This window comes from Notamacropus eugenii, chromosome 6, assembly GCF_028372415.1.
Source record: "Notamacropus eugenii isolate mMacEug1 chromosome 6, mMacEug1.pri_v2, whole genome shotgun sequence".
In the NCBI taxonomy this organism is placed as follows: Eukaryota; Metazoa; Chordata; class Mammalia; order Diprotodontia; family Macropodidae; genus Notamacropus; species Notamacropus eugenii.
The window spans coordinates 254,021,828-254,049,364 of record NC_092877.1 but is presented as its reverse complement, the minus strand read 5'-3'; positions in this window follow the sequence as shown (position 1 = coordinate 254,049,364).

Below are 27,537 nucleotides of genomic sequence, written 5' to 3'. Positions count from 1 at the left end.
TTACTTTTTTTGTTGAGTCAGGGTGATGTTGATCATTTGAGTGAGATTATGACTTCAAAATGTTCCTCAAAGAGTGATATGCCCTTTAACACTACATAATCACTGGTTTTCTTTCTCTGAAGTTTAGGGTTTGATTTTGATAGCTCCTGCTACTGTGCCCTACTTTAAGTTCCACTTAAAAGACAGGAGCTTTTTTATGATGCCATTTTTTGTAGAAATATTTATGAGATTTTTTTTTTATGAGACTCTCTTTGAGTTCATAGTTCCAGGCTTTTAAAAATAATTTCAGCAAGAAGAAAAAAGCTCCAAATAACCAATGGGTTGCTTTGTGGCACAGCAGTAGTACTTAGAAAAAATTAAATTAGGACATTAAAAGCATTCAAATAGAGCACTTTTGAAAAAAAAAAAGTTTGAGTTAGCAAAAAAGAAAAAGCGACAGCTCTAAGTGATCCACATTGCTTTGCCACTATTTCTCTACCAGGGGTGCTTGTATTAGGCTTCAGGATTCAACAGTTATTTCAGATCTGTACTCCAGGCTACATTATTTCAGCAAGATAATCCATGTTGATTTTAGCTAATTGGGAAAACAGACCCCTTTTTACTTATAGTAATGACAGAAACAAAACTCCCCTTTCCTCTGTATACCTCTTGTAGGGAAAAAGCTGAGTGATGGATGAAACAAAGGGGTTGGATCTGAAAGCCAGGGAAGTATCTCATAGGAATAATGCTTTGGAGTAAGACAAAAAATTTGGGAGATGAAATCCCCTGATGGCCTATGTAAGTGGAGCTCCAGGAAGCTTGATATGTAAACAAATCATTGCAATTATGCAGCTGATTGGAATTGCTTTCTACCATCTGGATAAACAGCAAGCACGAACAAGGCTCAAAGGTTTAGGGTGGAACAGCTTAGTTATCAGCTCATCTTGTTGTAAAGCAATCTATGTTTATACAAACCACATAATTTACTTTTATGCCTTTAGTGAAGTCATTCAATTGATACATACCTTGGCATATTCTTAGCTTTATTTATTTCATACAATAATCCTCAGCGTCATAAATGAAGATGAAATACATAAGGCTAGAATGGAAAGTTTCAGACTATATGCTAGAAAGATGATCTTTAAAGATGAAGCATTCTTTGTAACAGTCTATTATAAAATTGTCAACTATTTGCAAAATATTAAAATCATCTAATTACTCAGGAAGCAATAGTTGGATACAGAAAACCATTAGATATTTTTGTTCAGTGGGGAAGATTTCATAAATATAATGAATGGAAAGGAAGGTACAACAAATCACAAGATCAAAAAGGGAAACAAACTAAAAGATACTCCAAATAAGCACATTCAATGGTATATGATAAAGGAGTGTATTTTATAAAAAAAATAATAATAATCAATTTTGGTAAAAAGAAACAATTTGACAGTAACTCTGCTGGGATTTCATTTTCAGAAAACACAACAGTTTGCAAGGTGTCTGAACATTTCTGTGGTCAATAAAGAGAAAGATTGTGGTACAGAAGACTGCAATGAAACAGAACATAAAACATTATTTTCTTATGTTCATTCTATTCCTTTAAACATTTTCTTGGGTTCTGTCACTTGATTCTGATAAAGGAACTGTTTCATCTTAAATAATTCTTTCTATTCTCTTGCTAGGATTGCTTTTTTATTGGTATTTATTTTTTGTACATTCGTTTCTTTTTAGATTTTGAGTTTCAAATTAATTTCCTTCTTCCTACCCTTCCTCCAACAACTGAGAAGGCAAAAAATATATATCTGCACAACATATTTCCATATTGGCCATATTTGAAAATATAAATAAAGAAAAGTTGTCTTCAATTTTCACTCAGTGTTCTGTATGTGCATAGCATTTTTTTTTCATCATGAATCCTCTGGATATGTCTTGAATTGGTTCATTGTATTGATCAAAGTAGCCAAGGTTTTCAAAGTTGGTCATCATTACAATATAGTTGGTAGAGTTCACAATGATCTCCCAGTCTTCATTTCACTACACATAAATTTCTAGAAGTCTTAGCATGTTGTTTTGGAAACTACTGCACAACCACAGGGATTTCAGCACACACAGGTTTTTAGATCTGCTTTTCTAAAAGGAAAGCAACTTCTGGGAGTTCAACAAACTATTTTTATCAAGAACAGATATCATTCACTTAGTTCAGGGGAAAAGATGTCATCCAGAACTTCAGAGAAAATAAAACAGAAATTATAAGCAGAAATTCCAAAGAGAAAGACCAACAGACAGGGCTTCAAGTGTCTGACCATAGACAAAACTTACATAGATACCAGAGAGATGAGGACAAACATCTCAGTTTTCAAATCTGAGGAGCTCCTTAGTGGCTACCCAGAGTTTCATCTGGCACTTGAGCCTTCTTCCAAAAAAATCAACCCCAAAGTAAAACCTCACCTCAGAGTGTACATACACTTTTCAGAACTGGAAGGCACGGCCCTCGTGATCCAGTGCCTCATTAGAAATTAACAAAAGGTATCTGAGGCTTATTAATGGGCAGGGAAGATCTCCAACTCTCCCTCCACCCCATTCACCATTAATCTTACATTAACAATACAACTTATTTATTTTTTATAACACAATAGTACTGAGAGCAAAAGAACTAGAGTTGCGGACAAAAACAAAACAAACAAACACACAAACAAAAAATCTTGCCCAGTCAAGTTGAGTATAATGTTGAACAAAAATAAAATTCACATTCAATGAATTAACAGACTTTCAGGAATTTGTCATAAAAACATGAGGAATAAATTGAAAATCTGACATAAAATATCCAGGAGAAATATGTAGTGAATATCAAAGACCAATGACAAGGGATCAACAAGAACAAATTACTTACTTTTTACATATGAAAATGTAAACCATATGCTTAGAACTGTCATCAGTAGTTTGAAAGAAAAACTGAGGATGAACTGAGTGGGGTATGGTGATTCAAAAAGAACAAAATTGTGTCAGAAATGGTAAAAAGAGAAACTATCTCATATGAATGAAGAACAAGAAGAAGAACTAATATAAAAGAATGAGGTGGGAGTAGGGGGTTGCTAGTTCTGGAATGCTACTCTGATCAGTTCAGGGCTAAAAAGGGAACAATGTGCACATCTAGAAGGGTATAAATGTCTTCTAAATTTATAAAGAAATAAGTGGGTGAGGGAACAGGATAATGGAGGTTATACAAGGGTGTGCAGAAAGATTAAGGAGGGTGAGGGAAAAAGAAAAGAGAGGGACCCCTAGTGGAGTGAGTAGAACAATGAAAATAAAGGCAAAGGAGGAAGATTAAGGAGAGATTCTTTTTGGAATAGGGAGTTGAGGTTAAAAGTAAAGTAAGGGAGTGATGGGGTGAAAAGAGAGACTGAGGACAATAATAATGGAAAATAAGATGGAGCAAAATATACAAACAGTAATTATGATTTTAAATGCAAATGCAATGAATATAGTCATAAAACAGAAACAGCACAATGTATTAAAATTAGAATCTGACAATATTCTGTTTACAAGAAAGACATTTAAAAATGAAAAATACACACAGTTAAAATAAAGTTCTGGAGAAGAATGCATTACGCTACTGTAAATGCAAAAATAAATAAGGGTAACAATCATGATTATCAGATAAAATCAAAACAAAAAAAATTGATTAAAAGAGATAAACAGGGAAACTGCATTATAATAACAGGTACCATAGATGATAAAGAGATATCAGTATAAATTTATATGCACCAAAGACCATAGTGTGTAAATTTCTAAAACAAAATTTAAATGAATTACAGATGGAAATAGATAGTAGTACTATAACGGTGGGTGGATTTAATTTTTGCCACTAAGAACTAGACAAATTTAACCAAAAAATAAATAGGAAAGGAAGAGAATATAATTTTAAATATGATGCCTTTGCAAAGATTGACCATATATTAGGGAACAAAGTTTTATAGCTAAAAGCAGAAATATTAAATACTTCCTTTACATAATACAATATAGAAAAATAATGTTTAATAAGGGACCTTGGAAGCACAGAAAAAAAAGCTAATTGAAGACCAAGAAAGCTAATCTTAAATAATATATGCGCTAAAGAATAAATAGCAGAAACAATAGTTTCATTAAAAAAACTGACAATAATGAAACTTACCAAAACCTACGGAATACAGCAAAAGCAGTAATCAGAGAAAATGTATATTTCTAAATTTGCATATGAATAAAAAAGAACAGAAAAATAAACAGGGCGAGAAGTTAAAAATCATTACCAATTAGTAAAATACACATTAAAACAATCTTGAGGTATCGTCTTACACTTATCTGATAGGCTAAAATGATAGAAGGGGAAAATTGACATGATGGAGAAGATGTGGAAAAACTGAAACTTTAACTCATTGTTGGGTCTGTGAGCTGATCCAACCATTTTTCAGAGAGATTTGAAATTATGCCCAGGGTTTTTAAACTGTCTATGCCCTTTTACCTAGCTATACCACTACTAAGTCTACTTCCCAAGAGGATTAGAGAAAATGAAAAAGAACCGACATGTTCTTACATTCTCATAGCTCCTCTCTGCATCGTGCCAAAGAAATGGAAATTGTGAGGATGAACATCAACTGGGAAATGTCTAAACAATTTATGGTATATGTTCATGATGGAATACTATTCTGTCATAAGAAATGATGAGCTCAAAAATTTTTTAAAAGCACAGACAGCCATTGACAAAAATAATGAAGGGCAAAAGGCAAAATAAGCAGAACCGAGAAAAGATTGTGAACAGTAATAGTATTACTGTGTTAAGAACAACTTTTAGCAAATGAGTCATTCTATTATAAATATCCAAATTAACCTCAAAGAACCTATGAAGGAAGACATTTAAATCCAGAAAAGAATACTGTAGTGGTATAGGGTTGAGCTGATTGATTTAGAAAAACATGGAAAGACTTGGATTTATGTAGGAAGATGCTATCCACACCTCCTTCAGAATAACAAATAATAGGAGGAAATAAGCACAGTATGACCTTATAGGTGCTTGTGTGTATGTTGATGTCTTTGTGTGTATATGTGTGTATATATACATATGTATGTATATACATACATTCATACATACACACATATGTATGTATATAGATGTGTGCCTCCATGATAAATTTTAGCTTTCTTAAAGTGGGGAGGAAAGAGAATAAAGTAAAACGTGTGTAGCACAGAACAAAAGAAAAACTGGGCAGCTAGGAAAACAGTGTGAAATATTTATTACACAGTTTTCCTTGAAACAGAAATTTATTGTTTTACTCATAATTTTCTGTTATGCCCTATCTTTTTCTTTACAACATGACTATTATGGAAATGCTTTGCATGTCTACACATATATAACCTATGTTGAATTCCTGCCTTTTCAATGGGGTGGGAAGGTGGAGAGAGAAAAACAAAAGAAATTTGCAACTTTAAGTTTTAAAAACTAATGTCAAAATTGTTTTACATGTAATTCAGGGAAAATAAAACACTACTTTTTTTAAAAAGTTCCATGTTTCATTAAATATTCATTTTTTGACCTGAAGAATTATACTCACTTTTGCTGAGTGGAATATTCTTGACTGTAAAATTAGTTCCTTTTCCTTACAATATATCATATTCCAAGCCATATGCTATTCTAACATGGAAGCCAGTAAATCATGTGTGACCCTATCTTTAACTTCATTATATTTGATTATTTTATTTTCCTGGCTGCTTCCAATTCCTGAGAGTTTTCATTTTGGGATCTTTTTCAGGAGGTGATCAGTGAATTCTTTCGATTTCTATCTTATCCTCTGGATATGAAATATTGAGGCAATTCTCCCACATAATTCCTTGAGGGATGATAGCTAATTCTGTTTTTTAATTAGTTCTTTCTTTCAGTGAATTTTTGTACATAATTTTTCATTTTGCTACTTCTGCTTTTAAGCAAGTTGTTTCCTTCAGTGACCTTTTGTCTTTCACCAACAAACCAATTATGTTTTTGAAGTTGTTGTTTTCTTCAACATTTCTGTGCCTCTGTTAACAATCTGGTCATTTTCTTTTCATTATTTCTTGCATCATTCTCGTTTATTGTTCCAAGTTTTCCTCTACTACACTAATCTCTTTCTTATCTCTTTCAGGAATTCTTTCTGGTGTTGGGTTCAATTATCATTTTTTTTATTTTTATTTTTTTTAATGTTTAACAATCACTGCCATACAATTGAGATTTTATCCCCCCTCCACCTACCCCCCACTACCCCCCTCCCTCCACACGACTGAGTACAATTCTGTATAGATTCTACATATACTTTCCTATTGAGTATATTTTCACTATAGTCATGCTATGTAGTCAGACTCAAATAAATGAAAGAAATCGTATAACAAATCAGAACATGATACACAAACACATACACATACACAAACATGATCTGCTACATTTTGTGAGTGACTTCCATATTTCTTTCTCTGAGTGTGGAAGGCATTTTGTCTTGAGAACCACCTCTGGGATTTTTTTTTTTTATAAGAAGTTTTTGCGTTATTACAAAAATCCAAGTCTACCAGAAAAAACTCTCACACACTGTGGTCGTTGCTGTGCACAAAGTTCTCCTGGTTCTGCTCCTTTCACTCAGCATCAGGTCACATAAGTCCTTCCAGGCCTCTCTGAAGTCTTCTTGTTCATCATTTCTTCTGGCACAATAGTACTCCATTACATTCATACACCATAATTTATTCAGCCATTCCCCAATTGGTGGACATCCCCTTGACTTCCAGTTTTTAGCAACTACATAGAGTGCTGCTATAAATATTTTTGTACATATGGGACCCTTTCCCATTTTTATGATCTCTTGGGGATATAGTCCTAGTAGTGATATTACTGGGTCAAAGGGTATGCACATTTTTGTAGCCCTTTGGGCATAGTTACAAATTGCTCTCCAGAATGGTTGGATGTGCTCGCAGGTCCACCAACAATGAATTAGTGTTCCAACTCTCCCACATCCTCTCCAGCATTTATCATTCTCTTGTTCTGTCATGTTTGCCAATCTTATAGTTGTGATGTGGTACCTCAGAGTTGTTTTGATTTGCATCTCTCTAATCAATAGTGATTTAGAGCATTTTTTCATATGATTATAGATAGCTTTAATTTCTTCCTCCAAAAATTGCCTGTTCATATCCTTTGACCATTTATCAATTGGGGAATGACTTGTATGATTATACATTTGAGTCAGTTCTCTATATATTCTAGAAATGAGGCCTTTATCCCCGAGCTTAGCTGTAAATATTCTTTCCCAATTTACTACATCCCTCCGGATTTTGGTTGCATTGGGTTTGGTTGTGCAAAAACTTCTCAGTTTAATGTAATCAAAGTTATCCATTTTGCATTTCATAATGCTTTCTATCTCTCCTTTAGTAAAGAATTCTTCCCTTCTCCATAGATCTGATAAATACACTATTCCTTGCTTTTCCAGTTTATTCATGGTATCAATCTTTATACCTACATCATGTACCCATTTGGACTTTATTCTTGTGTACGGTGTCAGGTATGGGTCTATGCCTAATTTCCAGCACACTGTTATCCAGTTTTCCCAGCAATTTTTGTCAAACAATGAGTTCTTATCCCAGAAGCTGGGGTCCTTGGTTTTATCAAACAGAAGGTTGCTATATTCCTTGCCTACTGCATCTTGAGTGCCAAGTCTATTCCACTTGTCTACCTCTCTGTTTCTTAGCCAATACCGAGTGGTTTTGATAATTGCTGCTTTATAGTACAGTTTGAGGTCTGGTAGCGCTAGGCCACCTTCCCAAGCATTTCTTTTCATTAGTCCCTTTGATATTCTGGACCTTTTGTTTTTCCAAATGAATTTTGATATTATTTTATCCAGCTCTAGAAAGTAATTGTCTGATAGTTTAATTGGTATGGCACTAAATAGGTATATCAATTTAGGTAGAATTGTCATTTTTATTATATTAGCTTGGCCTACCCATGAACAATTGATGTTTTTCCACTTACTTAAATCTGACTTTATTTGTGCAAAAAGTGTTTTGTAATTGTGTTCATATAATCCCTGGGTTTGTTTTGGCAGGCAGACTCCTAAGTATTTTATACTGTCTACCCTAGCTTTAAATGGAATTTCTCTTTCTATCTCCTGCTGTTGGACTGTGTTGCTAATATATAGGAACGCAGAAGATTTGTGTGGGTTTATTTTGTAACCTGCAGCTTTGCCAAAGTTGTTTATTAATTCAAGTAATTTTTTACTTGAATCTCTGGGATTCTCTAGGTAAATCATCATATCATCTGCAAAGAGTGATAACTTAGTTTCTTCTTTGGCTATTCTTATTCCTTGAATATCTTTATCTTGTCTAATTGCTACAGCTAACATTTCTAGTACCATATTGAATAATAGTGGTGATAATGGACAACCTTGTTTCACCCCTGATCTTATTGGGAATGCATCTAGCTTATCCCCATTGCATATAATGCTTGCTGAAGGTTTTAGATAGATACTGCTTATTATTTTATGGAAAGTTCCCTTTATTCCTACGTTCTCCAGTGTTTTTAGTAGGAATGGGTGTTGCATTTTGTCAAAAGCTTTTTCTGCATCTATTGAGATAATCATGTGGTTTTTGTTAGCTTTGTTGTTGATGTGATCGATAATGCTAATAGTTTTCCTAATATTGAACCAGCCCTGTAGTCCTGGTATGAATCCTACCTGATCATAATGTATTAATCTCGTGATAAGATGCTGTATTCGATTTGCTAAAATCTTATTTAAAATTTTTGCATCTATATTCATTAGGGAAATTGGTCTATAATTTTCTTTCTCTGTTTTGTCTCTTCCTGGTTTGGGTATCAAAATCATATTTGTATCATAGAAAGAATTTGGGAGGACTCCTTCTTCCCCAATTTTCAAAAATAGTGTATGTAGAATTGGAATTAACTGTTCTTTAAATGTTTGATAGAATTCACTTGTGAATCCATCTGGCCCTGGAGATTTTTTCCTAGGGAGTTCATTGATGGCTTGTTCAATTTCTTTTTCTGAGATGGGGTTGTTTAAGTATTCAACTTCCTCTTCTGTTAATATGGGCAATTTGTATTTTCTAAAATATTCATCCATCTCGTTTAGATTATCTAATTTGTGGGCATAAAGTTCGGCAAAGTAGTTTCTAATTATTTTCTTAATTTCCTCCTCATTGGAGGTGAGTTCGCCCCTTTCATTTTTAATATTAGTAATTTGATTTTTTTGTTTCTTTTTTTTAATCAGATTGACCAAAGGTTTATCAATTTTATTAGTTTTTTCATAAAACCAACTATTGGTTTTATTTATTAATTCAATAGTTTTCTTAATTTCAATTTTATCAATCTCTCCTTTGGTTTTCAGTATTTCTAATTTGGTATTTTCTTGGGGATTTTCAATTTGTTCTTTTTCTAGCTTTTTCAACTGCAAGCCTAAGTCATTGATCTCCTCTTTCTCTATTTTATTTATGTAAGCATTCAAACATATAAAACTTCCACCTAATAACTGCTTTTGCAGTATCCCATAAGTTTTGGTATGTTGTCTCACTATTGTCATTCTCTTGAATGAAATTGTTGATTGTTTCTATCATTTCTTCTTTAATCCAACCCTTCTTTAGAATTAGATTATTTAGTTTCCAATTGATTTTTGGTTTCTCGTTCCATGGCCTTTTATTACATGTAATTTTTAATGCATTATGATCTGAAAAGGATGCATTGATTATCTCTACCTTTCTGCACTGGATTGTGAGATTTTTATGTCCTAGTACATGGTCAATTTTTGTAAATGTTCCATGTACCGCTGAGAAAAAGGTATATTCCTTTCTATTCCCATTTAATTTTCTCCAAAGATCTATCATATCTACCTTATCCAGAGTTTTATTTACCTCCTTAACCTCTTTCTTGTTTATTTTGAGGTTGGATTTATTGAGTTCAGAGAGGGGGAGGTTGAGGTCCCCCACTAGTATAGTTTTGCTATCAATTTCTTCCTTCAACTCCACCAACCTCTCCTCTAAGAATCTGGATGCTATACCACTTGGAGCATACATGTTTAGTAATGATATTGCTTCATTGTCTATGGTGCCTTTTAGCAGGATATAGTTTCCATCCTTATCCCTTTTGATTAGATCTATTTCTGCTTTTGCTTTGTCTGAGATTAGGATTGCTACTCCTGCCTTTCTTACATGAACTGAAGCACAATATATTCTGCTCCATCCTTTGGCATTTATCCTATGTGTATCCCCCCGTTTCAAATGTGTTTCTTGTAAGCAGCATATTGTTGGATTATGGCTTTTAATCCATTCTGCTATCCGTCTCCGTTTTATGGGAGAGTTCATTCCACTCACATTCACAGTTATGATTACAATCTGTGTATTTCCTTCCAACTTCTTTCCCACCATTTGTGCTTTTAGCTCTCCCGTCTCCATTCCCCTCCTCAATAGTATTCACTTTTCTCCCCCTCCTCCTGCAGCCTTCCCCTCCTTCTTTTAGCCCCCCTCCCTTTTACTCCCCTTTGCTCTTATTGCTTCTTTCCTCCCTTTTAGCCACCCTTCCCTTTTTTCCCCCTTCCCCTCCTACTACCTATAGAGCTAGTTAGGCTTATCTACTTAAGATTATTGTTCCCTCCTTTGAACAAATCAGATGAGAGTACCTCTCAAACAATGCTCATCTCCCTCCCCTCCTTCCCTCTACTATAGTTTTGTACTTCTTCCTGTGATATAATTTGCCATTTTCTGCTTCCCCCTTTTCACACCTCCTATTACAATCCCTTCTCATACTTAAATCATATTTTTGACATGACATCATTTAGTTTATGCCCGTTCCCTCTACATATATCCCTTTTATCATAATAGCTGCACAGTTCTCAAGATTAACAGGTATCATCTTCCCTTACAGGGAGGTAAACAGTTTGCCCTAATTGAGTAGCAAGTTTTTGTTTTTGTTTTTTCCCCTCTGTTTGCCTTTTTATGATTCTCTGGAGACCTGCATTTGAAGATCAAATTGTCTATTGAGTTCTGGTGTTTTGGTCAGGAAGCTCTGGAAATCCCTTATTTCATTGAATGACTTTCTCCTTGCCTGAAATGTTATGCTGAACTTTGCTGGGTAGTTGATCCTTGGTTGAAGTCCCAACTCCTTTGGCTTACAGAATATTGGTTTCCAATTCTTTCGATCTTTTAATGTAGAAGCTGCAAGGTCCTGTGTGATCCTGACTGTGTGTCCTTTACATTTGAATTGTTTCTTTCTAGCTGCTTGTACTATTTTCTCCTTCACTTGATAGCTCTGGTATTTGGCAATGATATTTCTTGGGGTTTTGAATTTGGGATCCCTTTTGGGAGGGGAACAGTGGATTCTTTCGATGACTATTTTGCCCTCCGAGTCTAGTACTTCTGGGCAGTTTTCCTTGATGATTTCCTGGAAGATATTGTCCAGACTCTTTTCTTCATCATGGGTTTCTGGCAGGCCAATAATTCTTAAATTTTTCTCCTGGATCTATTTTCCAGGTCAGTTGTTTTTCCAATTAAATATTCTACATTTTCTTCTATCTTTTCATTCTTTAGATTTTGTTTGACTGATTCTTGTTGCTTCATTGAGTCATTAGTTTCTACTTGCCCAATTCTGATCTTCATCGTATTATTTTCTTCAGTTAGCTTTTGCATCTCCTTTTCCATCTGACCAATTTTTCCCTTTAAGGAGCTATTTTCTCCATTTAATTTTTGTATTTCTTTTTCCATTCGACCAATTTTCCCAGTTAGGTTTTGGGTTTCCTTTTCCATCTGATCGATTTTCCAAATTAGGTTTGGGTTTCCTTTTCCTTTTGATTAACTCTTCCTTTTAGGGAATTATTCTCTCCAGTTAATTTTTGAACTTCCTTTTCCATTTGTTCAATTTTCCTTTTCAGAGTGATGTTCTCATCAGTGAATTCTTTTTTTTATAATTTTATAATCATTGGCCAGTTTTTCTTTTATATCCTTCTTCAGATGTTCCAGGTAATCTAGTTGTGCCTGCGAGAAATTCATAGTCCCATCTGAGGTTTCAGATGGAAGTACAGTCCCAGCTCTGACCTCTTTGGTGTTTGTGTTTTGGTCCTTATTCCCATAGAAAGATTCTATGGTTTTTTTCAGTTTTCGGCTGCTTTTTCCGATTCATGATGTTGGCTGAGTCTTGTAGCTTCTGGTTCTTTCAGTCAGAAGGTACAGATCTTTAAGTTGAGCTGATGTGTGTCTAGGCTAAAAGCAGGCTTTTTTTTTTTTTTGTTTCCTAGATCAACCCTGGGGTTAGCTTGTTAGGTGTGTGGGAGGGGTGGTCTGGTCTCAGGAGATCTCCTCAGCTGACCTGAGGCAAAGGCAAGGTCAGGGGATGGTGATCCCAGCTTCCCTATTGTCTTCCCTTTTCCCCTGGAGGGCTGGGACACGCCTAGAAGCTAATGGGTGTTCCCGCCCCTCCTGGGGCTTGTCTCCTGGCTCTGAGGCTTGCCTGGGTCTCAGTGCGAATTTTCCCTGCCCTGGGTCGTCTGTCCTTCCAGATTGCCTCCGCCACAGTAGGAAGAATCCCCCTTTGCTATTTTTCTAGCCTCTGTTGTTATGAGATTATTTGCCCCCTTCTGCTGTTCCCGCTGATCCAGGATTTATCTGGGGAAGAATTTTATGGTTCTTTCACGGTCATCAGGGGGGAGGAGAGAGCATTTACTGATCACTCTGCCATCCTAGCTCCTGGAAGTTCAAGTAGGTGACTTACCGAAGTTTAGTCTTCAGGCTGAAGGTTTCAAGGGCTGCTGCGCTGATATCTGGCGCTCAGCGGCTCTCACCGGCTCGGTTTGGCCTGTCTCCTGCTCCGCTGATTTCGCCCACCACTCTCGGGCTTCTCAGGTCCCTTCCGCCCTGCTGCACTGACCACGCTGCACTGCGCGCTGGGGGCTTACCCCCGTGGAACAGATCCTTCCCGTGGACCTTCCAGTCCAACCTGGGCTCCGAATCTGTCAAAGTCTGTCACCCACTGGATTCTTCACCTCCAAAGTCTGGTCAGATTCTCCTTTCAGAGATATCCAGAGGAGTTTGTCCAGGAGCTTAGGTGAGTTGCTGCTTTCTCTCCGCCATCTTGGCTCCGCCCATCATTTTTCTTTAGAGAGCGGGGTTGCCTTTGTTTGTTACTATTTTCACATTGTTGTTTTCTTCTAATGTCTTGACCTTCCATGCTACTGTAGTAACTTTTTATTGTCAAATTGTTTTCTTTGTTGTTTGCTCATTTTCCAGCCTATTTCTTGACTTTGAACATGTTGATCGTGGTTTCTGCTCACCTGGGTTTGGACAGGCACTGTATCAACCTTCAGGCTTTTTCTGGTGTCATGTCTGGGGATTTGGAATTTTTCATTAATTCCAAGGTAGTTTTTTTCCTTGAAGAGGTGTGAACTCTGTTTTTATGTTCTGTGCTTTGGTCTTTATCCAGAAAGTACCCTTGTTCCTCTGCATTCATAAGTACTAGTGATCCCTTTGGCCCTGCAACTGTGACCTCATTACCTAGTCTCTTGTTATGTATCACAAACACACCTCTCTGCCCTGGAAGCAGAACTGTTTATGTTAAATAGAGTTGTCAAGCAGTGACATCTGTATTCAATGCCAGCAAAGGGACACCTAAACTCTCTTTCTGAACAATTTTTCCAATCCTCTCACTGTTTCTATGCTGAGAGTACATGAAGCTGCAAATTCCACTGCTGCTATTATTTCAGTGGCCACCTCCAAGGCCTACCATCAGTGAACCTGCCACTCAGCCTCCAACCCACCCAGATGTTGTAGATTTCTCCTGTGAATATTGTAAGTTTCCTTAGGCTTAAAAAATGTCTTGCTCTTATCTTTAGTTGGCTCTCCCACACCAATTTTGTTGTTGTTGTTGTTGGGGGGAAATGTTGAGATCTCAACTGAGCCCCAGCCTGTATTCTGCCATCTTGGCTCTGAATTTCTCTTGCTGGGGGTGGACCCAAAATAGCAGAGTAAAAGCAAGAACTTGCTTGATCTTTCCTCCAAACCCTTCCAATTACCTGTAAAATAATACTCTAAACAAATTCTAGATTAGCCAAAAAATTACAGAGTGAAACAAATTTACAGCTTAGGACAACTTGAAAATTTGGCAGGAAAAGTCTGTCACACTAGGCTCAGAGAGGAGTGAGTCTAGTGTGAGTCAGCAAAGACTAAACTACAGCAAACCCAGAGCAGACCACAGGAGAATGAATTACTGGTGACCGTGGTGGTTTCCAGACTTCTGAACTCACAAACTCCCAACACAAATTAGAAGATCAGTAGAAAAGGTCTTTCAGACTTGGATGAAAAAGAAGTATGGTCTGAATCCAGCCCCAGGGTGGTGACATCCATCGTGGTTACTTTCAGAGCTCTCAGCACACAGACAGTGGGGGAATTGAACAGCTAATCAGAGGGGAAACTACAGGGATCTCACATGCCTGTATTTGGACCTGGGTCACAGTCGCAAATGGTAGTCCTGGGAAGAGGAGGAGCACTGATGTGGTGGACCTTGTGGCAATGATAGAAAGGGAATCCTCCTCACAGTTCCAAAGCAGGAAAGAGTCCTTTTGGTTATGCACAGAGTAGAGCATTGTGAGGGCAAGCAAAGTAGGATTGTTTCTTGTTTTTATTTTACTAAATGTACCTATGATTGAATAATGTGATTGAGTAGGATCTTTCCCAACCATTAATGGACCTGGGAAGATTTTAGGAAGGTCCATACCTTTTGTTAATGAGGCACTGGTTCTCAAGGGTTGTGATGCCCTCTGGCTCTAAAAAGTGTATGAAGACTCTGAGGTGTGGTTTTACTTTGGGGCTTAATTTTGAAAGAAGGTTTGTGTACCAGATGAGACTCTGAGAAGCCTCCAAGCAGTCCCTCAGCTTTGAAAACACAGATGCTAGTGCTTCCCTCTCTGGTAACTATAGTTCATCAGTGGGACTGGTCTGTTGAATTGTGATGTGTTATTGCTTGCTGTCTGTCAGTTAGGAAACAATGTCTGTTTAGACTTCTCTGTATTTTCTCTGAAGTTCAGGGTGCTGACTTTTTACCCAACTAACTGAATGATACATGTGCTTGATTAAAGTGATTGCTAACCGCTCAAAAGTTGCCTTTCCTTTTAGAGAAGCAGATCAAAGAACCTGTGATAGCAGTCTGTTCCTCCCTTCCGCCATGTATGTTAGGGTGTTTACTGTTACAAGCACACATCAAGAAAGGAGCAAACATCTCTCCTTAGATCAAACCACCTTGGAAGAACTAAAAATTTACAAGTCCCTAGAATTATCTACCAAAACAACTGTACAACACCCCTGAAACTTGGGATAATAAATTCTCCACACCAAAAGCAGAGCCCTACCTTAACAAAGAATTAAAAAGACAAGTAATTGATAGGGAAAATGAGCACACAGAAAAAAAAACAAAACAAAACAACAACAAAAAAATAACCTCAGACTAGAGAGTCTTATTTTAATGATAAAGAAGATCAAGATCTACAACTAGTAGAAAACAACAAAGTCAAAGCTCCCACATCCAAATGCACCAAGAAAATAATGAACTGGTCTGAGGCCACAAAATATCTCAAAAAGGATTTTGAAAAGTAAGAGAAGTAAAGGACAAAGAGAGAAAAGGAAAGAGAGTGATAGAATAAAATCATGAAAAACAAGTCAACAGTTGGCTAATAGAGATTCAAAAAAATACTGAAGAAAATCATACCTTTTAAAAAATAGGCTAACTCAAATGGTAAAAGACATCCAACATGCCAATGAGGAGAACAAGACGTTAAAAAGCAGAATTGTCCAAATGCAAAAGGAGATCCAAATGCTCACTGATGAAAATAATTCCTTTTAAACTAGAATGGAGCACATGGAAGGAAATAACTCTACGAGAAATCAAAAAATTATAAAACAAAACCAAAAGAATGAAAAATTAGAAGACAACATGAAATATCTCCTTGGAAAGAAAAAATACTGACCCGGAAAATAGAGGCAAGAGAGACAATTTAAAATTTAATGATCAAAAGATATGATCAAAACAAAAAAAAACTTAGTTATGATGTTTCTAGAAATTATGAAGGAAAACTGCCCTGATATTCTAAAACGAAAAAGGAAAATAGAAATTGAAAGGATCTCTTCATCACTTCCTGGAAGAGATCCCAAAATGAAAACTCTTAGGAATATTAGAAGCAAATTCAAGAGTTTCCAAGTAAAAGAGAAAATAATACAAGCAGCCACAAAGAAGAAATTCAAATATTATGGAAATACAATCAGGATAGCGTAATATTTAGCAGCTTCTTCATTAAGGGATCTGAGAACTTGGAATATAGTATTCTGAAAGTCAAAGGATCTAGGATACAAACCAAAAATCACCTACTCAGCAAACCTGACTATAATTCTTCAGAGGAAAAGCAGTCATTCAATAAAATAGAGGTCATTCTAAAGCATTTTTAAAGGAAAGAACAGAGATGAATAGAAAATTTGACATTCAAATACAAGACTCAAGAGAAGCATATAAAGGTAAACGGTGAAGAGAAATCATAAGGAACTTAGGAAAGTTGAACTGTCTACTTTCCTATATGGAAAGATGATATAAGTAACTCATGGGACCTTTTTCAGTACTAGAGTAGTTGGAGAGAATATACACACACACACACTCACACACACATGCATATGTAAGCACACATATACATACACATATATCTGTACACACACTATATATATATACATACATACAGATAGATATACACACATACCACACATATATGTATATATCTAGGTATAGACATAGTGAGAGAGAACAGTGTGAGTTTAGTTTTGAAGAGATGGTATCTAAAAATAAAAGTAAGCCTTGAGAGAGAGGAATGTATTGGGAGGAGGAAAAAGGGAGAGGTAGAATGGTGCAAATTGTTTCACATAAAAGAGAAAAGAAAAAGCTTTTACAATGGAGGGAAAGGGGGAGGGTAAGAGGGAATGAGTGAGCCTTCCTCTCATCAGATCTGACTTAAGGAGGGAAAAACATACACAGTCAATGGGGTATAGAAATCTATCTTACCTAACAAAAAGTAAGGGGGAAGAGGATGGGGGGGCATGATAGAGGAAGGGCAGATGGGAAGAGGGCTTAATTCAAAGCAAACATAGTTGAGGAGGGACATGGTCAAATGAGAGAACTCAATAAATGAGGTGGACGGAATTGAATGGAGAGAAATATAGTTAGTCTTTCACAACATGACTATTATGGAAGTGTTTTGTATGTCTACTTATGTATAGCCTGTACTGAATTATTTTCCTTCTCAAAGAGTGTGGGTGGAGAGGGAGGAAGAAAGATGATGTGGAATTCAAAGTTTTAAGAATGAATGTTTAAAATTGTTTATACATGCAACTGGGAAATAAAATATACAAGCAATGCCATATCTATCTATCTATCTATCTATCTATCTATCTATCTATCTATCTATCTATCTATCTATCTATCTATCTATCTATCTATCTATTGGTCTATCTATGTATCAATCTACCTATATTGCCCTATGGGAAAATAGAAGGATGAGAAGATAAGAGAAGAGAGTTGTGATAGAAGGGAGGGCAGATTGGGCAAAGGAGTAATCAGAATGTATGTCATTTTGGGGTGGGGGAGGGGCAAGATAGGAAGAATATTTGGAACTCAAAATCTTGTGGAAGTGAATTTTGAAAACTAAAATTTAGCAAGTTAATGACTTTCTTTTCCTGGTATTTTAAGAAATGGAGATTGAGTTCCTGAGACTTAGGGAGAATATGCAACTACTGCAATTTACTCATAGTAGAAAATCTTGATCTTATGCTTACAGAATAATTGAGATGTGAGTACACCACCTTCCTCCCACCCTTTGTGTGATTCTTGTCCTAAGAAAGGATGACAGCAGATGCACAGCAAAGTAAAACATTGTTAAGAACTTCAAGCTGGATTTCAGTGTCATTAGATTCTTAGAGAGGGCAGTCTTTAATATTTGGAGCTAACAGTCTATTACATTTAGAGATCAATTACTAGAAGTCTGTAGACTCTTAAAAATTACTAAAGCAAAGATAAGGAAATTCTCAGTCTTATGAAAATTAATCTGTTTTATTCATTTCAAGAGAGGTACAGTATATTTTGTTTGTGTGGATTCACTATATTGATCTTCCAGTCACATTTTTCCAGAACTGATGATTCATCCCTTACCATTTCTCAGTTCCCTATCAATATTAAAATCCACATATGGAGAAACTGAATCATGAATTCTGTCTATCTTACTTGACTATATGATGCTGATTTCAGCTTGCCTGATCACCTAACCTCCCAGAAAAAAAAAAAAAACTATATTAAACTATATATATTTGCAGATCCAATCTTAAAAAATACCTAATTACTTTCTTTGCTTAAAGAGGTACTTTTTATACAGGCCGCTAAATTTATTTATAACCTCAAAAACTTGAAAGCAATAATTGTAGCTTTTGAGATTCTCTCAGAGGATAATGGCCCAGATTTCTCTTTTTGATACTCTATCCCAGAAAAAAAAAAATATGCTGTTAATACTTTGTGGTTTCATACTAATCAATTGGATCTGAAGTCTGAAATATACTGAATTTTCCAGGTGCCAGGTGGCCCTTGTAATGGGAGTTAAAAATCTTCCCTGCCCATTGATAGGCCTCAGGTGGAGCTCTTGAGGGAGGCTTGATTAGGGAGGTTTGTTTCCTGTGAAGGCCCACACCATTTGCTGACTGATAATGAGACACTTGGTCAGGAGGGGTCCTGCTCTCTGACTCTTAAAGGAGTATATATGTACTCTGTGGGTAAGTTTTTATTTGGGGCTTAGTTTTCCAAGAAGGTTTGTGTGCCACATGAGATGCTAGGAAGGCACTAAGCAGCCCCCTGATTTTGAAAACCCAGATGTTGATGCTTTCCTCTCTGGTAACTATATATGTATGTATGTAATGGTCAAACAATTGGAAACCTGTTTGTTGATCACTGTATGTTGAATACAATTAATGAGAGTGTTGACCTCTCGAAAGTTACCTTTCCTTTGATAAATGCAGATCTAAGAACGTCTGATTGCATCCCCTCCTCCATCTATGTATGTTGGGATGCTTAGCAATATAGGCCTTTACAGCGTACACCAGTTTGTCTCTTATCCCCATATAGCTTATTTCATGGAATCTCTTTCAAGTAGACACAGCTAATTAACAAATTGCCCTTTTGTCAGAATTAAAGTTAAAAAGTTGCTGCTCAAACATTAAAAAAGACAGAACATACAAACTTGAGAGAGGTCTTAATTTCTTGTAAAAGGGAGAGTCAAGGGGGCAGAGCAAAGATGGCAAAGAGAAAGGATGGACCTTTAGAAGCTCCCCCACCTGTAAAAATACCTGTAAAAAATGACTAAACAAATTTTAGAGCAGCAGAAGCCACAAAACGAAGAGGGAAAGAGATTTCCAGCCCAAGACAGCCTGGAAGTCTGAAAGGAAAGATCTATCACACCTGATACAGAGCAGAGCACAGCCCACACTTGGCTGAGCACTACGCATCAGGGACAAGACCAGAGCAGGTTTCAGGGCACTACTAGCTGCAGTAGCTGTACTCAACCCACAAATGCCAAAGACAACTTCAAAGATCAGTGAGAAAGCTCTTTCACCTGGGTGAGAAGGGAATGCAGTCTGGGCCTACTAGCAGCAGCCACTGCAGCAGTAGTGTGGATTTTTGGGGTCCTCAGCTTAAAGACCCTAGGAGAATTGAGTGACTGACAAGGTTCTCAGCTCTGAGTGCCACTCCTAGGGTGAGGAGGAGCACTGACTGCTGGAGCTGCTGGAGGCTCTGCAAAGGGAATCCTAATTGCAGATCCTGGGGAAAAGAGTGCTTGTGGTTGCTACCAGACAGAGTACAGGTCAGGAGAGAAGTAAACACCTCCCCCTTGATTATGCCATCTTGGAGGAACTGAGAAATTACAGGCCCCCAGAGTATAGGCTCCTATTGACAAAGAACTCAAAAGTCAAGTAACTAACTTGGAAAATGCCTCAAAAAAGGTAAAAAAAAATAAGATTATAGAAGGTTACTCTTCTGGTGAAAACATATTTTCTCCCATCCTTTCAGATGAGGAAGAACAAAGCATACAGTGAGGAAAATATACAAGTCAAGGCTTTTGTATTCAAAACCTCCAAAATAAATATGCAATGGTCTCAGGCCATGGAAGAGTTCAAAAAGAATTTTGAAAATCAACTAAGAGAGGAGGAGGAAAAATTGGGAAGAGAAATGAGAGTGAGGCAAGAAAAGAATGAAAAATGAGTCAACAGCTGGTTAAAGGAGATCCAAAAAATGCTGAAGAAAATAACACTTTTAAAAATAAGCTAACTCAATTGTCAAAAGAGGTCCAAAAGAATGCTTTATAAAGCAGAATTAGCCAAATGGAAAAGGAGATTCAAAAGCTGATTGAAGAAAAGAGTTCTTTAAAAATTAGAATGGAGAAAAATGGAAGCTAATTACTTTATGACAAACCAAGAAATTACAAAACAAAACCAAAAGAATGAAAAAAAATAGAAGACAATGTGTAATATATCACTGGAAAAACAACTGACCTGGAAAATAGATCCAGGAGAGACAATTTTAAAATTATGGGAATACCTGAAAGCCACGATCAAAAAAGAGCCTAGACATCATCTTTCAAGAAATTATCAAGGAATACTGCCCTGATATTCCAGAACAAGAGGATAAAATAAATATTGAAAGAATTCACTGATCAACTCCTGAAAGAGGTCTGAAAAGAGATACTCCTAGGAATATTGTAGTCAAATTCCAGAGTTCCTAGGTCAAGGAGAAAATATTGCAAGGAGCTAGAAACAAACAAGTTGAGTATTATAGAAAAACAGTCAAGATAACACATGATCTAGCAGCTTCTACATTAACAGATTGATAGGCTTGGAATATGATATTCCATAAGTCAAAGGAACTAGGATTAAAACCAAGAATCATCTATGCAACAAAATTGAGTGTAATACTTCAGGTGAAAAAATGGTCATTCAATGAAATAGGGGACTTTCAGACATTCTTGATGTAAAGACCAGAGCTAAATAGAAAATTTCACTTTCAAACACAAAAATCAAGAGAAGCATCAAAATTTTAAAAAGGAAAGAGAAATCATAAGGGACTTACTAAAGTTGAACTGCTTTACATTCCTACATAGAAAGATAATATCTGTAACTCTTGAAACTTTTCTCAATATCTGGGTCATTGGAGGGATTAAACACTCATACACACACACACACACTCACACACACACACACACACACACATATATAGACAGAGAGCACTGGGTAAATGGAATAGGAAGTGATGATATCAAAAAATAAAAGTAAGGGGTGAGAGAAGAATATATTGGGAGGAGAAAGGGAGAAATGAAATGGCTCAGGTGATCTCTCAGGAAAAAGGCAAGGAAAAGCTTTTTCCATGGAGGGGAAAAGGGAAGAGGTGAGAGGGAAAAACTGAAGCCTATTCTCATCACATTTGAGTTAAAGAAGGAATAACATTCACACTCAAATTGTTATGAAAATCTATCTTACCCAATAGGAAAGTAGAGGAGAGAGGGATAAGTAGGGTGGGGGAGGATGGTAGAAGGAAGGATAAATGGGAAGAGGGAGTAATTAGAAGTAAACACTTTGGGGGAGGGACAAGGTCAAAAGAGAGAATTGAATATATGGGGGTCAGGATAGGATGGAAGGAAATATAGTTAGTCTTACACAACATGACTATTATGGAAGTCTTTCTGCAAAACTACACATATATAGTATGTATTGTTTTGCTTGCCTTCTCAGTGGGGCTGAGTGGGAAGGGAGGAAGTGAGAGAAGTTGGATCTCAAAGTTTTAGGAATGAATGTTGATAATTGCTTTCACATGCAATTTGAGAAATAAGAAATACAGGTATTGGGATATATAAATCTATCTTGCCCAACAACAAAAGAGAGAAGATGGATATAAGGGAAGGGAGGGGTGTGATAGAAGGGAGGGCAGATTGGCGGGAGGGGTAATCAGAATGCACAATATCTTGCGGTGGGGGAAGGGGAGAGATGGGGAGAAAATTTGGAACTCAGAATTTTGTGGAAATGAATGTTGAAAACTGAAAGTAAGTAAAAAAAACATAAAAAAAAAAAACGGAGAGTCAAATCACAGACAGATTCTTAACAGAAAACTCTCCTTGTGGAATAGTCTCCATGTAGCTTCAAGATAAAGGAAGATATTCTGGTTAAGAATCTAGAGCTCAAGTCTCTAATCCCTCTGTGATTAAAAATAATTTTGGCAATTCAAAAGGTTCAAGAGATACAATTTCTGGGCAATTTAATAATTGCTTTAATGATGCTGGCATTTTAGTAAAAGAATAGTTGTTTGGCTATGTCTCCCTTAGAGGAAAGTCAATCCTGGCAGGGAGCTCACAGTTTTTCCATATGTTGACAATCAATTCCAATTAGTTAGCAATTAATGAAAAAATGAGTATTATAATGAGGATTTGACCTGAACTTTGATTATGTCTTTCACCTACAAGTTCTTCCTAGTCTTGGACAATTTGTTCAAATAATTTATGCCCCAGCCAAGTCTGAGCAGAACTCAATGGCTGCCCCACCTGAGTGGAGTCTAGATGGAGGAGAAACTTAGCTCAACCCTCAGAGACTGACACCTGGAGATACTGATTAAGAAAAAAGGAAAAATATGAATCTCCCCAATAATTAATTATAATTTCTCTCAATTCCTAACCCTTTTCTACTCAAAATTGAACTCCAGTACGAAGAATGTAGATTGGTAAGATCTAAACTGCTTTTGCTCATTTACTAAAAACTCAAGTTAATAAATCCTGCCTGATTTTGTAAACCTAGTTCTATAAATGTTCTTCACATTTTTAAGTCAATCAGCCAGGGAACATTTCCTAAGGGCCTATTATGGCCTGGATGACACACAAAGTGTACAAGTGTTTATGAACAGAGGTAGCTCTAAGTTTTAGAGTCTCAAATTTTACATAATTTATCATTGTTTCTGTAATTGTATGTCTTTATCCATTTGTAAAAGAAAAAGACTAGGTCAGAATGATAATTTTAAATGTAATGCACTCCAGCATTAAAATGCCCATTGCTTTTATCTATGGTTAGCTTCTGAAATAATTGTAGGATTCATCTCATTACATTTATGACCCAGGTCGATGGCCCAACGTTAAGTTGTGCAGTTTAAACAAGAAAAGGTAATAATAATAATAATAATAATGATGATGATGATGATGATGATGATGATGATGATGATGATAATCTGAGATATTAATTTTATATGATACTGTACATTTTGTGACTTGAAGGAGGCTTCATCTATATTAGTAGGTAGATGAAGACATGTGCAATCACACATTTTAACTTTTGGAAAAAAAATTAAATGAAGCCATTTAGGGTATTTAATATTTTTCCTGCTATTCCAAACTTTTCTTGCTGATCAACAGTTCAGAAAATATATACATATGCATATGTGTCTACATGTAGCCTTTGTAGATGCATGTGTCACATATTGACAAAATATGAGTTAATTGTATATGTTCAAATGACTAATATTCATATTTAGTTTATTTCCCTAGTAATGATTGAAAATCAGGTGGTTTTGAGAAAATGTCCTTTAATTTTTAATGTAGGTTTTGAATTGAAGATCCTTCAGGGAATATCAAGATTCTTTTGACTCAGAGGACTTAGAATAGAATGGGCTCCATGGTATATTCAAATATTTACAAGTAATTACAAGTAATGTAAATTCAACCTGAGGATCTAGTAGTTTTCACAACAATTTAAATATTCGAGAGTTCAGAATAATTTCCATGTGCATGCGGAAGATATTTGTTTATTCACTAGTAATGTATGATCCCACAACATTTCATTATTTCATATTTGAAACAGAATCCTCCATTCATATTACATATGCTGAAATGAGATCACACTGAATAAAAATCTATAATTCTCAGAATTTTTTTTTAGGTTTATAAAATTCAAAGGTCATAGCACTAGACCTGGAAGGGATATCAAAGACTACCCAGTTCAACAAGCTCATTTTCTAAATATTTTTAATATGCTGGAGAACACAGCCTGTCATTCTCTGTGTAAACTGTTCCTGAAGGTTGTTCAGTGTGCAACTTGGACAGAGAAAGGAAGGAATAATATGTGTCTGGGAGTCTAAATGAATTTAAACGTGCAGATTTCCGCTGAAGGTCTGTTTGTCAAGGCTTCTGTAAGGGCTTTCCCATAGCTCCAGCAGCAGGCAGAGACCACAAAGCCTGCACAGTAGCCCATATGGAAGCTCCATTGTTGGAGCGTAAAAACCCCTAGGGGCATTGAAGAGCTGAGTCTTACCTTACCTCTGGTTGGAGGCTCTGGTCAAGTTGGTCTTTGTCTCACATTGAATGGCAGCCCTGCCCATCCAGCTTATCTGAAAATCAGCCCCCAGTGCTGACTTGGGAACTGGAGGCCAAGTGGTTGTGGAGAGATATCTGCTAAGATTCTGGGCATAACAATACCTCTCTTTGTCCAGACCAGCACATGCTTGACTGTGCCACTGAGGAAGAACAGAGATCTCCCAGATTCCCAGACTGTACCCTACTCTTGAGAAAGGACCCATAAGTCAAGTAACTGGTTGGGAAAATGCACCAAAAAGGGAAAAAATAAGACCACAGAAAGTTACTTTCTTGGTGAACAGATATCTGCTCCCATCTTTTCTGATGAGGAACAACAATGCTTACCATCAGGGAAAGACATAGAAGTCAAGGTTTCTGTATTCCACACATCCAAAATAAATATACCATGGGTTCAGGCCATGGAAGAGCTCAAAAAGGATTTTGAAAATCAGGTTAGAGAGGTGGAGGAAAAACTGGGAAGAGAAATGAGAGAGATGGAAGAAAAGCTTGAAAAGCAGGTCAATAGGGGGGGTGGAGCCAAGATGGCGGAGTGAAAGCAACGACTCACCTAAGCTCCTGGAAAAACTCCTCTGGATATATCTGGGGGGAGAGTCTGACCAGACTTTGGAGGTGTAAAATCCAGTGGGTGACGGACTTTGACGGATTCGGAGCCCAGGCTGGACCAGAGGGTCCACGGGAGGGATCTGTTCTGCGGGGGTAAGACCCCAGGGCATAGCGCGGCAGGGCGGAGGGGACCAGAGGAGCCCGAGAGTGGCGGGCGAGACCAGCGGAGCAGGAGATAAGCCAGGCCAAGCCGGTGAGAGCCGCTGAGTGCCAGACATCAGCGCAGCAGTCCTTGAAATCTTCAGCCTGAAGACGGACTTCGGTGGGTCACTACTTGAACTTCCAGGAACTGGGATGGCAGAGTGATCAGTAAGTGCTCTCTCCTCCCCCCTGATGACCTTGAGGGAACTATAAAATTCTTCCCCAGATTAATCCTGGATCAGCGGGAACAGCAGAAGGGGGCGGGTGGTCTCATAACACCAGAGGCTGGAAAAGTCGCAAAGGGGGATTCTTCATACTGTGGTGGAGGTGATCTGGAGGGACAGACGACCCAGGGCAGAGAAAATTCGCACTGAGACCCAGGCAAGCCTCAGAGCCTGGAGACAAGCCCCAGGAGGGGCGGGAACACGCGTTAGCTTCTAGGCGTGCCCCAGCCCTCCAGGGGAAAAGGGAAGACAATAGGGAAGCTGGGATTACCATCCCCTGACCTTGCCTTTGCCTCAAGTCAGCTGAGGAGATAGCCTGAGACCAGACCACACCTCCCACACACCTAACAAGCTAACCCCAGGGTTGATCTGGGAAACAAAAAAAAAAAAGCCTGCTTTTAGCCTAGACACACATCAGCTCAACTTAAAGATCTGTACCTTCTGACTGAAAGAACCAAAAGCTACAACACTCAGCCAACATCATGAATCGGAAAAAGCAGACGAAAAGTGAAAAAACCATAGAATCTTTCTATGGGGATAAGGACCAAAACACAAACACCAAAGAGGTTAGAGCTGAGACTGTACTTCCATCTGAAACCTCAGATGGGACTATGAATTTCTCGCAAGCACAACTAGATTAACTGGAACGTCTGAAGAAGGATATAAAAGAAAAACTGGCCAATGATTTTAAAACTATAAAAAAAGAATTCACTGATGAGAACATCACCCTGAAAAAGAAAATTGAAGAAATGGAAAAGGAAGTTCAAAAATTAACTGGAGAGAATAATTCCCTAAAAGGAAGAGCTAATCAAATGGAAAAGGAAACCCAAAACCTAATTGGGAAAATTGATCAGATGGAAAAGGAAACCCAAAACCTAACTGGGAAAATTGGTCGATTGTAAAAAGAAGTACAAAAATTAAATGGAGAAAATAGCTCCTTAAAGGGAAAAATTGGTCAGATGGAAAAGGAGATGGAAAAGCTAACTGAAGAAAACACTACGATGAAGATTACAATTGGGCAAGTAGAAACTAATGACTCAATGAGGCAACAAGAATCAGTCAAACAAAATCTAAAGAATGAAAAGATAGAAGAAAATGTAAAATATTTAATTGGAAAAACAACTGACCTGGAAAATAGATCCAGGAGAAAAATTTAAGAATTATTGGCCTGCCAGAAACCCATGATGAAGAAAAGAGTCTGGACAATATCTTCCAGGAAATCATCAAGGAAAACTGTCCAGAAGTACTAGACTCAGAGGGCAAAATAGTCATCGAAAGAATCCACCGTTCCCCTCCCGAAAGGGATCCCAAACTCAAAACCCCAAGAAATATAGTTGCCAAATTCCAGAGCTATCAAGTGAAGGAGAAAATACTACAAGCAGCCAGAAAGAAACAATTCAAATATCAAGGACACACAGTCAGGATCACACAGGACCTTGCAGCTTCTACATTAAAAGATTGAAAGAATTGGAACCCAATATTCCGTAAGGCAAAGGAGTTGGGACTTCAACCAAGGATCAACTACCCAGCAAAGTTCAGCATAACATTTCAGGCAAGGAGAAAGTCATTCAACGAAATAAGGGATTTCCAGAGCTTCCTGACCAAAACACCAGAACTCAATAGACAATATGATCTTCAAATGCAGGTCTCCAGAGAATCATAAAAAGGTAAACAGAGGGGAAAAAACAAAAACAAAAACTTGCTACTCAATTAGGGCAAACTGTTTACCTCCCTGTAAGGGAAGATGATACCTGTTAATCTTGAGAACTGTGCAGCTATTATGATAAAAGGGATATATGTAGAGGGAACGGGCATAAACTAAATGATGTCATGTCAAAAATATGATTTATGTATGAGAAGCGAATGTAATAGGAGGTGTGGAGAGGGGGAAGCAGAAAATGGCAAATTATATCACAGGAAGAAGTACAAAACTATAGTAGAGGGAAGGAGGGGAGGGAGATGAGCATTGTTTGAGAGGTACTCTCATCTGATTTGTTCAAAGGAGGGAATAATAATCTTAAGTAGATAAGCCTAACTAGCTCTATAGGTAGTAGGAGGGGAAGGGGGAAGAAAGGGGGGGGTGGCTAAAAGGGAGGAAAGAAGCAATAAGAGTAAAGGGAACTAAAAGGGAGGGGGGTCAAAAG